The 6,483-nt window shown below is 35.3% G+C and overlaps 1 long non-coding RNA gene across 1 annotated transcript in view; it reads right to left on the minus strand.

The window, feature by feature from the left end:
- Positions 1-4,275, minus strand: part of LOC118764127 — a 21,458-nt gene extending 17,183 nt beyond the window's left edge. The window contains exon 1 of the long non-coding RNA XR_004999918.1: positions 4,122-4,275. This is a non-coding gene — a long non-coding RNA (uncharacterized LOC118764127). The remainder of the gene's footprint in view (positions 1-4,121) is intronic.
- Positions 4,276-6,483: the final 2,208 nt, after the last annotated feature.

The raw sequence follows: 6,483 nt of genomic DNA on the forward strand, positions 1-6,483 counted from the left end.
CGTACTGAAAGATTATTGATTGAAGTAAATAACTGGGACGAAATCATTTAAAAAATATTGACGAATCTGGGTTTCTGTCGGGTTGGATAATTGTTTATTTATGTTAGCTGGAAATTGAGAGCAATATTCGGAAACTTCTTTGTTTTTTAAACCTGGCAGTTGTAAGCAAAAGTTGCTGCACTGTTCTGTATTTAGCCACCTGTTACTTACGTGCCCGTCCAAAATATGAACATCTGGAGGTGTTAGGACACGTCCATTTGAAAAGGTATCAGAGAACCGACTAGAATTTCGAAGAACGGGAAAGCGTGCGTATAGTTCCAGATCTGGAGGATTATGATAATTTTTGGTGACTATCATATTAACATTGCAAATGGCTTACTTAAATCTTTTTCTTTATACATGAGTGAAAAGAAAGATCTGAGTTGGGGTAGGTGATAGATTTACAATCTAAATAGCACATATAGATATGAAATTAATATATATAATAACTAATACACATTATTGAGAAAGTATATCATCACTTTATTTCATAGTTGATGGCTAAATGAAAAAATATATATTGAAAGCAAAATTACTGATTTTACATAATGGAAATCCACACACGCGCACACTTATATCCGCACATTAATCTGATGTCTCTCACAAACACACACACCACACACACACACACACACACACACACACACTCACACACACACACTCACACACACACACACACACACACACACACTCACACACACACACACACACACACACACACACACACACACTCAAACACGCATTTCCACAAAAGCACACCGACAAGACATTCGTACTTGTTCATACGGTGAACTTATGCTTTAAGAACATAGATTTCCGGATTTCAAAAAGAAAGAAAATGAAGCTAAAAATGTAAAAGTAAGTAAATGCTTATATGTTGACTATAAACATCATTATTATAGATTTCTGTCGATATTTCTTAGCAGCATGATGTAGTTATGTTACGAATGTAGCATCATTGAAAATGAAACATTCGTCATAGGAAAGAAAAATACATGGAAATTTAATTGCAAATTGGCAATTCAGCTGAAATGTCTCCTTTGAAAATATTCAATTAATAATTTTGATTACATGCATACATATATACGCACATGCTCACACAGACACACACACACACACAGGCGGGAGCGCACATACACATATACACACACATTCGATTGCCGGACCAGGCTGTGTGTTGCGTTCTTGTACAAGACACATTATTTCGCATTGCACCAGTTCACACAGGTTGTAGAATTGAGTTGCAACATCGTCGCTGGTGCCGATCAGAATCGGCCCTCGTTTTTCCCTTGCATAACATAGGTAGTGTAAAGAGGGAGGCTTATATGCATGGGTGACTGTTGGCCTTCCACAAATAACCCTGCCTGGACTTGTGTCTCAGAGGGGAACATTCTAGGCGCAATCCCATGGTCATTCATGACCGAACGAGGTCTTTACCCTTATATATAACAATTATAAATTAGGGTATCTACGAGATACCACCATGCTGAAAATAGCAGCCATGATCTGACTTTAAAACCACATAAGTTGTCCATATGTCAACACGGAGAACAAACAAAGAGACAAGATGAAGCTAGTAAAAAATTACTGGATAATTCTAGATCCGGGTTTCTGATTTGCACTTATGAATGCTTTGCCACGTCAGTAGAATACACACAGAAGATAAACATAAATACATATATATATATATATATATATATATATATGTATATATATATATAAATACAACATACGAATACTCACATATACGAACGTATACATACATATATATGCACGTATGCATCATGGCCAGTTCAAAATGCCCGCCGTTTAATTCCATGTGAGATATGGTCTGAATATCGCCGCAGTAAAAACAGTGACGAAATAAATTTAAATTTATATAAACAAGGATAAGATCGTTAATTTAAAAATAAAATAACGATTTTATCAAGTGGTCAGCATGGAAAAAATAACCTTCAAAAGTAATAATTATTAAAATTATAAATTAGGGTATCTACGAGATACCACTATGCTGAAAATAGCAGCCATGATCTGACTTTAAAACCATCATGGTGGTATTTTAAAACCAGCATGGTGGTATCTCTTAGATACCCTAACTTATAATTTTTTGTATGGTTCAGCATACTGAACGCGGATTTATTATTAGAAGGTCGAGGGCCAAATAGTAAGGTATTGATCGTGAGAGATTCTCTCATACAGACGTAGGGTGCTAAGAGCACAGGCATATATCGTTAGCAGACGAGAACCGGTTGCCATGGACGCCGGAAATGCCAAATTTCTCGTTTTTAGCGTACTGCGCTTCCTCACTGCCTAGCATCCATTCACTGCATATCAACCAAATCTCACTGACCACGATATATACAGTTGTATGTATGTATTTATAAGTTATGGTGGCGTTGTTGTTGTTGTTATGTTTGTTAAACAAAATTGCTATGAATTAAGTATTTGTTTATAATATCTAATATAAATGATGCTTATATATATTTTTTGAATATACATCACTTTACATTCTCTCTAATGTTTTAATAAATCTGTTGACTTCTTATTCTTATCTAGCGTATGTAGAATATTGTGAGGACGCGTAATGCGATGTTGAAAATGTTCAGATTTAATAGATGAAAAATATTTAAATGCATTAATAATTATCTTTTCATAGACGAGCTGGTGGTTAATATAACTCATATAATTTGTGTAGGTCAGAGTAATGTAAAATGGGGGTTTTAATTAGTTGATATAAAATAAGTTGAAATTAAGTATTATTAATATTTTGTTACGCACGAATTTCTTCAGATTCAATTTCTAAAGTTACTTGAGTGCATGACAACATTAGGAATTTAAGTTAATATTTATGTGGTTGTATAATTAATTTTCACCCTCTGATAAAATTATAAACATATAAAATTCTAAAAATCTTTATTTACAACTGGATTATTGTAGCTAGAAATTTATATAATTTTTCGGGTATATTTTTATAGTATTAAATTCACAGCTTGCAGGATAGGCGTTAGATTTCCTAAATCAGTATAATACAGATAAAATGACTCACATTATTCAATTATATTCCTGTGTTCGAATCTCATCAAAGTTGGTTCCACTTACCATAATTCGGGAGTCGAAAGAAAAGTGGTATTCTCGTGGAATAGAGAAATGATGATCCAGTTCCCTGCAAAATAGGATTTATATCAAAGAAATCCTCACCTAGAGAAATACTTCAACGAGAACTAAGTAGTGTCTCACACCAAGCAGTCTTAGAATCCGGCTGTTGTCCGGAGACAACAACTGGATTCTAAAGTTTCTTACACATCTCATTTGTACATGCATTCATGAAAGGATGAGCCTATATGAGCAGAAGACTATGCATAGAAATGTTAGTAGAAAGCTCCGAGATGACAGTAACATCGATCATCAAAGCAGTTTATCATGGAATAATAGCCGGAATACTACCTCCCACTTTGAAGGGTATGCGTTTGCAATCCAGGAACAGAAAATATCAAACAGGTACCTAATGCACAAAAGGAATAGAGATGCAGGTAAGGCCGTAAAATGTGACAACCGATGCAGACTTTGTGGAGTTCACACTGAAGATATTATGCACATCATAAGCAGTTGTCCTTAAAAGTCATGTATTATCTACCGATGAGACATGATGTTGTAGCTACGTTCAATATATATATATATATATATATATATATATTGAACGTAGCTACAACATCATGTCTCATCGGTAGATAATACATGACTTTTAAGGACAACTGCTTATGATGTATATATATATATATATTATATATATATTATAATATATAGCAAGGAAAAAATTGAAAAAATGCAGAATGCTAGATTGAAAGAAAATTTTAATGAAATGAGAAATTGAAAAAATATATAAATATATATTTATTCAAACCGGTTTTCGTCATAGTGTGACTTATCAAGAATAGTTATGTAAAAACAGTCTTTTTATAAATGAGAAAGGGGAAAAAAGAAAGTTATATATATTGAGCTTTTTGAACTTTACGTAAAACTATTATCTCCCCTACTTCTTAGTTCTCCTAGGTGAACCTTCTGTCCGGCATACGCCATGATACATCGCTAGCCACTACACACATATTTTCTCTCCTTGTTTCTTTCTGTGTTCTTTTCTGTGGAAGAGTGTAGGCTCGAATCGTTAAATGCTTTTTCAATTCCCGAAAGTTATGTTAATACAACTGTTTGTTTTCTACACCACTAGACTTGTTTTTCGTGATTCTCCTCTCTCTCTCCTCTCTCCTCTCTCTCTCTCTCTCTATATATATTATATATATATATATATATATATATTATGTGAAATAGAAAGATGAATAATCTTGTAGTAGATTAATCAAAAGTTTAACCGATACCTTAGTAGCAAAAATCACAGCAGTGAACAGCACGGTTGGAGGTACAACCATCTGGCGTTGCAACCGTGCGTTGGTGCGGATAATTGAAATTAACATTATTGGTGAATTGAAGAATGGAGCTGAACGCAGATTGAACAGAAATCGTTTTATTTATATTCAACACGTGTTTCGAAAGGCACAATTACCAAAATCCGATTGAATAATGGGACCATATTGTGTCTTTCTCATCAGGAAGAAAAAGGAATCCGTTGGAAAAACACAAACAGAACAGAGGCAGAGTAAAAAACAAATCGAACTGTGCTCCTAAGAGCCCATGGCGAAACTGTTTAATCAGTGTATGTTGAGAACCGGTGGCTGAAGAATTCAACAGGTCAGGCATCGGTCAAACATGTGGGTGAGGGTGTATAGATGTTCTTTGTGACCGAGAATAAAGTTCTGACTATTTAAAGAATATTGGATGTTTTATAAGGGCGAGAAAAAATCTACTTAGAGACGTGTGTGTGTGTATACTGTTCTATATGTGTGTGTGTTGGCGTAGGGGTAGAAAACATTTTTTGTGTACGTGTGTGCGTTTGATCGTTCGGCTGTCAGTGGCTACTGCCGTGATAACCGTTGGGTGGCCTGAAGGATGCGAACTTAAGCTATAGGCTGGAATGGTCAATTTTGTCGGTGGCCCTCCCATTTGATAGGGGCAGAAGACAGTGCAACCTTTGTGTCTCCGAACTCTTCCATATTTTGTTTGCCAGAGGCCGGATGTAAACGGGCTCTTACAGTCGGCTTTTCGATGCCCCCATTGGCGGCGTTACACTTATCTGGCCTTTAATAGCGTTTATAAATAAGACCGGCACCCATAGCCCTTGGTAACAAATTCTGAAATAGATTTAAGATATCTACAATTAACCACTGCAAGGGAAATTACTCCTGTAAGACAACGGGGCTTGTTTTTTCACACGGGGGGTTTCCTTTCAAGGTAGGCTTAGATGAACACACACACACACACATAAAACATAAAAATATATAATAATTTCTTTATTTTTTTTCTTTCTGCCACCCAACGGTTTCACGGCAGAGCCACTGACAGCCGAACGATCAAACGCACACACGTACACAAAAAATGTTTTCTACCCCTACGCCAACACACACATATATAGACAGTATACACACACAACACGTCTCTAAGTAGATTTTTTCTCGCCCCTTATAAAACATCCAATATTCTTTAAATAGTCAGAACTTTATTCTCGGTCAAAGACATCTCACCCTCACCTCACCCACATGTTTGACCGATGCCTGACCTGTTGAATTCTCATCAGCCACCGGTTCTCAACATACACATAAACAGTTTCGCCATGGGCTCTTAGGAGCACAGTTCGATTTGTTTTTTACTCTGCCTCTGTTCGTTTTTGTTTTTCAACGGATTTCCTTTTTTCTTCCTGATGAGAAACACAATATGGTCCCATTATTCAATCGGATTTTGGTAATTTGTGCCTTTCGAAACACGTGTAGAATAAATAAAACGATTCTGTTCAATCTGCGTTCAGCTCCTTTCTTCAATTCACAATAATGTTTTATATATATATATATTATATATATTATATATTATAATATATACATATATATATGTATATATATATATATGTATATATGTATGTATGTATGTATATATATATGTATGTATATATGTATGTTTGTATGTATGTATATATGTATGTATGTATATATACATTCATATGGCTTACCTTCCCGTTCAATGTACAGAGTACATAGCCATGAGCTACTTATAGTTCTATACGGTGCTGATATTATTTAGGTAGCTTTTTATAATACGTCCAGTGCCTCCAAGCAATCTCCGGGCTCACTGAGCTCATGGCCGATACAAGTTGTATATCAGGCCAGTAGAACAAGAGAAATCACGCGGGAAATAAGAGAGGAAGATGCATATAAAATGGAGAAGGGTTAAAAAAAGCGGGAAAGAAAGGACAAAAGAAGAATGAGAATTCGAAATATGTCCCCTTTGACCGTAAAAACACGTGTATGTGTTTATGCATGTATGTATGCATTTATGTATGTA

Source organism: Octopus sinensis, linkage group LG7 (assembly GCF_006345805.1).
Source record: "Octopus sinensis linkage group LG7, ASM634580v1, whole genome shotgun sequence".
Taxonomy (NCBI): domain Eukaryota; kingdom Metazoa; phylum Mollusca; class Cephalopoda; order Octopoda; family Octopodidae; genus Octopus; species Octopus sinensis.